Below are 7,200 nucleotides of genomic sequence, written 5' to 3'. Positions count from 1 at the left end.
AAAAATGTTCACGATGCTAGGATTATAACACTACTTCCCTAAGGAAGGGTCTTCAGAAAGGAAAGGCGGTACAGATAAGTGGGTAGATATTTGGTTGTTGTTTTTGTGTGAAAATTTTTCACCCAGTCGTTGTTGGGCACATGAGCACCTAGCCTGTGTGCATGTGTGTAATTGTGTTTGTGTACAGACAGTTATGTGTGTGGAGATGTAGGTCGGTGTGTGGAGGTATGTTTGTGTGACCAGAAGTTGAGGAAATTTCTATGTGGGAGTCATGGATTGGGATGCTTTGTTCCCTGCAGAGAATCTGCAAGTATTTAATTCCCCCAGCAGACTTAGGCCCTATAAAGGTGATAACATGTAGTGTGGTGGGAAAAATGTGCGTTCAATAATAATAAATATAAATACCAACTGTTGATAAAATTAAACTCTTTATTTCTTTACAGAATTTGTATTACTGGATAACCTCACTAATTCGTCAGTCTCCAGAACTTGCTTCTGGACACTGACAACAAACACCATATATTTATTTCATGCTATGATCACCTCCTTGAAAAAAATGCTACTTATTTTTTTCCTGAACAGAGAAGACACACTTTGGGTCCAGTTATTTATGCAATACATTGCCAAAAAAAAAACATGCAAATGAGGGGAGGCAATCAGTCACTTGTAACTGAATTCATTCTTTTGGGTTTCTCCAATCTCCATGAATTTCAGGTCATCCTGTTTATGATTTTCCTTGTAGTATACCTAATAACCTTGATAAGAAACTCCCTCTTAGTGTTGGTCTCCACGATGGATCTCAGCCTTCAATCCCCCATGTACGTTTTCCTCAGAAGTCTGTCCCTAATGGATATCTGCTATACCATCATCATCATCATCAATCGCATTTATTGAGCGCTTACTATGTGCAGAGCACTGTACTAAGCGCTTGGGAAGTACAAATTGGCAACATATAGAGACATTCCCTACCCAACAGTAGGCTCACAGTCTAAAAGGGGGAGACTGCCATCACCCCCAAAATGCTCACCATTTTACTGTCCAAGGATAAAAGTATTTCCTTTGGTGGCTGTGCAGCCCAGATGTATTTTGCCTTATTTTTTGGCCCCTCGGAGTGTTAGATCCTGACAATCATGGCTTATGACAGACAGGCCACAATCTGTGACCCGCTCTGCTATTCACTCATTATGAACTGGAGGCTCTGTCTGCAGCTGGCCCTGGCTTCCTGATTAGCAGGGATTCCCGTGGCAACAATAGAGACTACACTGATGTTTACATTGACGTTTTGTGGGCCTAATGTAATTAACCATTTCGTCTGTGATAGCCCTCCTCTCTTAGACCTGGTGTGCACGGACACTTTCTCACTTGAGGTATACAGTGTAACTGCGAGTGTGATCGTCCTGATGCTCCCATTTGGAGTGAACATTGCATCTTATGTCGCATCCTTGTCACCATCCTGAAGATGTCCTCTGCCGAGGGCCGTCGTAAAGCCTTCTCCACCTGCTCATCCAATCTCATTGTGATCTCACTGTTCTTTGGGGCTGTGGGTTCGACTTATTCCCAAGTGAAATCCTCCTACTCTCCTGAGACCAAGAAGGTGTTTTCTCTCTCCTATTCAGTCTCCACTCCCATGCTAAATCCCCTGATCTACAATCTGACAAATCAAGAGGTGAAAAGTGCTCTAAAGAGGATTCTGGGTAAAATGATGCCTTCCCAAAATCTGAGAGGCTCTGATTTGTCAAGGTGACTTTTGTATTGAGGTATAAGGTCAATGACTTTGCTCAGGCACATTGCTTTCTTTATCATTTGCTGAGGGCTCACTGGGTGCACGGGATATTCTGGGCTCTTGTAAAGACAATGGAAAAGTGTCAGAGGCCCATTCCCTGTTCTCAGAATTAAAATAGACAACACCAGTAAGAACTCAGGCTAGTACAAAGTAAAATATCAAGACATCAACACGTAAAATTGGACAACTGCTCCATCAATTAATGGTAGTGATTGAGGGCTAATTGTTTGCAGAGCATGAGGGCAATCTTTTATAGCATTACAGAATTACTGATATGTACTTCTGTTCTATTGTTTTATTTTAAGTTTGAAGAGAAGATAAGAAAAGAATATTTAATAGTTCCTGGAGGTTGAAGGTTAGGTTGATTTTTCATCTCACAGACAAGTTCCTCTGCTCCTGATCTACTCCTATTTACAGGATCACTACCCTGTTCTTCTAGGAAATGTTCCCCCATTTGTATTTAAACAGATGCTAGCCATGTCTGAAAATATAATTATGGATTTGAATTTTGAAGTAAAACTGTAAGTGAAGTGACATCTAGTACCTGTCTGCATCCAACAGAGCTCAAGGAAAGTATTCTTCTAATTCCAAAAGAATAAAAATAAGCTCCTTGAATAGTAACATCTAGAGATCTACCACTTATTCAGTTCCTTTAATCAAACTTTTTAAATGGTACTAAGTGCTTACGATGAGCTAGGCACTGTATTAAGCACCGGGGTTGATATGAGCTAATCAGGTTTTGCATAGTCCATGTCTCGCATGGGGCTAACAGTCTTAATCCTTATTTTACAGATGAGACAACCTGAGGGCACAGAGAAGTGAAGTGGCTTGTCCAAGATCACACAGTAGACAAGTGGTGGAGCTGGGATTGGAACCCAGGTCCTTCTGACTCCCAGGCCCATAGTTTATCGACTAGGTCACACTGCTTCTTAATTCAGTTTATTTAGACAAGGTTGTGTATATCCTGTTTTGGGTGGGGTTATCATTTGTTAGACTGAAATAGCATTGAAGGTAAATATGACCCTTTAGAAGGTGTTTCATGAAAAAGAGAAAGAAATCCAAGGGGGATTCGAGGAAAGTAACACTCTTCGAGAAAGAGCCAGGACAGATAATCAAGTCTCACATGAGGCTCACAGTCAGAGGAGGGAGAACAGGTGATGAATCTCCTCTATAGGTGTTCTCTATCGACACTCACTCCCTTGGTGAACTCATTCGCTCCCACGGCTTCAACTATCATCTCTACGCTGATGACACCCAAATCTACATCTCTGCCCCTGCTCTCTCTCCCTCCCTCCAGGCTCGTATCTCCTCCTGTCTTCAGGACATCTCCATCTGGATGTCTGCCCGCCATCTAAAACTCAATATGTCCAAGACTGAACTCCTTATCTTCCCTCACAAACCCTGCCCTCTCCCTGACTTTCCCATCACTGTTGACAGCACTACCAACCTTCCCATCTCACAAGCCCGCAACCTTGGTGTCATCCTCGACTCCGCTCTCTCGTTCACCCCTAACATCCAATCCGTCACCAAAATCTGCCGGTCTCACCTCCACAACATCGCAAAATTCCGCCCTTTCCTCTCCATCCAAACCGCTACCATGCTGGTTCAATCTCTCATCCTATCCCGACTGGATTACTGCATCAGCCTCCTCTCTGATCTCCCATCCTCCTGTATCTCTGCACTTCAATCTATACTTCACACTGCTGACCGGATCATCTTTGTGCAGAGATGCTCTGGGCACGTTACTCCCCTCCTCAAAAATTTCCAGTGGCTACCAATCAACCTACGCATCAGGCAAAAACTCCTCACTATCTTCTTCAAGGCTCTCCATCACCTCGCCCCCTCCTACCTCACCTCAATTCTTTCCTTCTACAGCCCAGCCCGCACCCTCTCCTCCTCTGCCGCTAATCTCCTCACTGTGCCTCGTTCTAGCCTGTCCCGCCGTCGACCCCCGGCCCACGTCCTCCTCCTGGCCTGGAATGCCCCCCCTGCACATCCGCCAAGCTAGCTCTCTTCCTCCCTTCAAAGCCCTACTGAGAGCTCAATCAATCAATCGTATTTATTGAGCGCTTACTGTGTGCAGAGCACTTTACTAAGCGCTTGGGAAGTACAAGTTGGCAACATATAGGGACAGTCCCTACCCAACAGTGGGCTCACAGTCTAGAAGGGGGAGACAGAGAACAAAACCAAACATATTAACAAAATAAAATAAATAGAATAGATATGTACAAGTAAAATAAATAAATAGAGTAATAAGTATGTACAAACGTATATACATATATACAGCTGCTGTGGGGAAGGGAAGAAGGTAAGATGGGAAGGTGGAGAGGGGGATGAGCGGGAGAGGAGGGGGACCCAGACTGAGTCCCCTCCTTCCTTTTCCCCTCCTCCCCCCATCCCCTTGCCTTACCTCCTTCCCTTCCCCACAGCACCTGTATATATGTATATATGTTTGTACATATTTAATACTCTATTTGTTTTACTTGTACATATTTACTATTCTATTTGTTTCATTTTGTTAATATGTTTTGTTGTCTGTCTCCCCCTTCTAGACAGTGAACCCGCTGTTGGGTAGGAACTGTCTCTGTATATTGCCAACTTATACTTCCCAAGCGCTTAGTACAGTGCTCTGCACACAGTAAGTGCTCAATAAATACGATTGAATGTATCCCCATTTTGCAGATGCACAGAGAAGGTCACCATACCTAAGTGTGCAGAACTGAGATTAGATCCCAGGTTCTTTGACTCCCAGACCCATGCCCTTTGAACTTTGATATGCTGCTACCTATAAATGAAAATTATTCTTTGGCTTGGGGCTAGGATTAGGAATCCACTTGTTGATGTATTTAGTTCAGGTATGTGGTCCCCTTCTGTACTATCAGACTGAGTATCAGCGGGTTAAATATACGAGTAGAGAAGTAGAGCAGTTTGTTCCCATTCAGTCATTCATTCAATCGTATTTAGTTAGTGCTTGTTGTGTGCAGAGCAATGTATTAAGCACTTGGGAGGTACAAGTCAGCAACATATAGAGACGGTCCCTACCGAACAATGGGCTCACAGTCTGAGTGGCTTGACTTGGCCAGAGAATACATAATGATAGGAGATCCAAAATCAAGGTGATGACAATGAGGTCGGAGGAACAGATGGGGCAGGCTTTGTGACCTGAATGAAGGAGAGATGATTTTGACATAGTACAGGAGTATCAAAAGGAAAGGAACCATTACAATCAGCATAATCACATCTTATGTCAGAAGCTTACTGGGGAAGGATTCCCCATAGTTTAGCTTCAGCACTGACATAAGTCACAGAAAAAAAAATGGTTAATTTTAACCAAATTACAAAGAGCTGTGTGAAGATCAGTATATTTGCTCTATCTGGACTGGAAGGGCCCTTTCAGAGAGTAGCCACCGCCTGGACATGCACGCTGTAGCTCATGATAGGTGGGTAATACAAGGGGTTCTATATGGCCATATAACAAGAGCATTCTCATAGCCTAGTGGAGGAAGTGTGGGCCTGGGAGTCTGAAGGACCTGGATTCTAGTCCAAGCTCTGCAACTCATCTGCTTGTGTGAACTTGGGCTAGGTATTTCATTTCTCTGTGTCTCAGTTCTCGCATCTGAAACCCATTGGTGGGTAGGGAATGTCTGTATTTGTTACTGAATTGTACTTTCCAAGTGCTTAGTATAGTGCTCTGCACACATTGAGCACTCAGTAAATTCAATTGAATGATTCAGACAGAAAAACAAAACAAGTAGATAGGTGTCAATACCATCAGAATAAATAGAATTATAGCTATATACACATCATTAATAAAATAAATATGTAAATATGTACAAATGAAACAGATTAATAAATATGTACAAATATATACAAGTGTTGTGGGGAGGGGAAGGGGGTAGGGTAAAGGGGGGTGATGGGAAGGGAAGGAGGTGGAGAAGAGGAACAAATGGGCGGGGGGCTCAGTCAGGGAAGGCCTTCTGGAGGAGCTGAGCTCTCAGGAAGGCTTTGAAGGGAGGAAGAGAGCTAGTCTGGTGGATATGTGGAGAGAGGGCATTCCAGGACAGAGGAAGGATGTGGGCCAGGGGTTACGATGAGTCAGGCAAAAGTGAGGCACAGTGAGGAGGTTCGGTAGACGAGTAGAGTGTGCGGGCTGGGCTGTAGAAGGAGAGAAGGGAGATGTGTTAGGAGAGGGTGAGGTGATGGAGAGCCTTGAAGCCGAGAGTGAGGGGTTTATGCTTGATTCGAAGGTTGACAGGCAACCACTGGAGATTCTTTAGGAGGGGAGTGACATGCCTAGAGAGTTTCTGTACAAAGATAATCCGGGCAGCAGAGTGAAGTATAGACTGAAGCAGGGAGAAACAGGAGGTTGGTAGATCAGAAAGGAGGCTGATGCAGTAATCCAGTCTGGAAAGGATGAGGGATTGAACCAGCAAGGTAGCGGTTTGGTTGGAGAGGAAAGGCAGATCTTGACAATGTTGTGGAGGTGAGACCGGCAGGTTTTGGTGACAGATTGGATGGGTGGAGTGAATGAGAGAGCGGAGTCATGGATGAATGAATGTAAAAGGTGGTGATGAAAGCTATTAGTTCAATGTGGGACATTAATTGTGTCTGACCTGATTAGTTTGTATCTACAACTATGGTTAGTAAAGTGTCTGGAACATAGTAAATGCTTAACAAATACCATAGAAAAATCGTATACCATCACTGCCAGGAGGACACAGTATGTAGCACCTAGAAAAATTAAAGTATACAGCAAAGAAGCACAAACAGGGAAAGCAATAATTCTGTCCTGTGTCCACAGGTCCACCAGCATTCTGGGGAGAGTAACTGTGGGTAATAGATATCTAAGGGAAAATTATATTGGGATGTGAAGTGTTTGATTTGTCTTGGTTTTATCCCTGTAGTAATAGTCAGGCAAATGACCAAGGATAACCTATAAAAGATGTTCGGCAGTTTGGGAACACTGGAAAAATCCCATTAGAATAAATTCCAGAACTTTGGTATGATTTCTCATCAACAAAATAATAATAAAATTATAGTATTTGTTAAGTGTTTACTATGTGCCAATCACTGTTCTAAGTGCTGCGGTAGATACAAGATAATTGGGTTGGACACAGTCCATTGTTCCACATAGAGCTCACAGGCGTAATGTCTATTTTGCTGATTAGGGAAGGAAGGCACAGAGAAATGAAGTGATTTGCCCAAGGTCACACAGTAGAGAAGTTGTAGATTCCTGACCTCTGACTCCCAGGCCCATGCTCTATCTGTAGTTTATTTGCAAAATAGAACAGTCCAAGGTTGGTACTTAGGAAAAGAATGCTTGAATTGAGAATCAATGAGAACAGAAATATTCTTAATTCTATAGTATTAGCCCTTAATGCATTTCATATACTTTTTACATGCAATTCAAGGTTTCT

The 7,200-nt window shown here is 43.2% G+C and overlaps 1 pseudogene; it reads left to right on the top strand.

The window, feature by feature from the left end:
- Positions 1-642: 642 nt before the first annotated feature.
- Positions 643-6,715, top strand: LOC119921392 (annotated as a pseudogene).
- The last annotated feature ends 485 nt before the right edge of the window (positions 6,716-7,200 follow it).

This window comes from Tachyglossus aculeatus (assembly GCF_015852505.1).
Source record: "Tachyglossus aculeatus isolate mTacAcu1 chromosome 12 unlocalized genomic scaffold, mTacAcu1.pri SUPER_6_unloc_2, whole genome shotgun sequence".
In the NCBI taxonomy this organism is placed as follows: domain Eukaryota; kingdom Metazoa; phylum Chordata; class Mammalia; order Monotremata; family Tachyglossidae; genus Tachyglossus; species Tachyglossus aculeatus.
The sequence above is the reverse complement of the archived record's forward strand: the minus strand, read 5'-3'. Positions and strand labels throughout refer to the sequence as shown.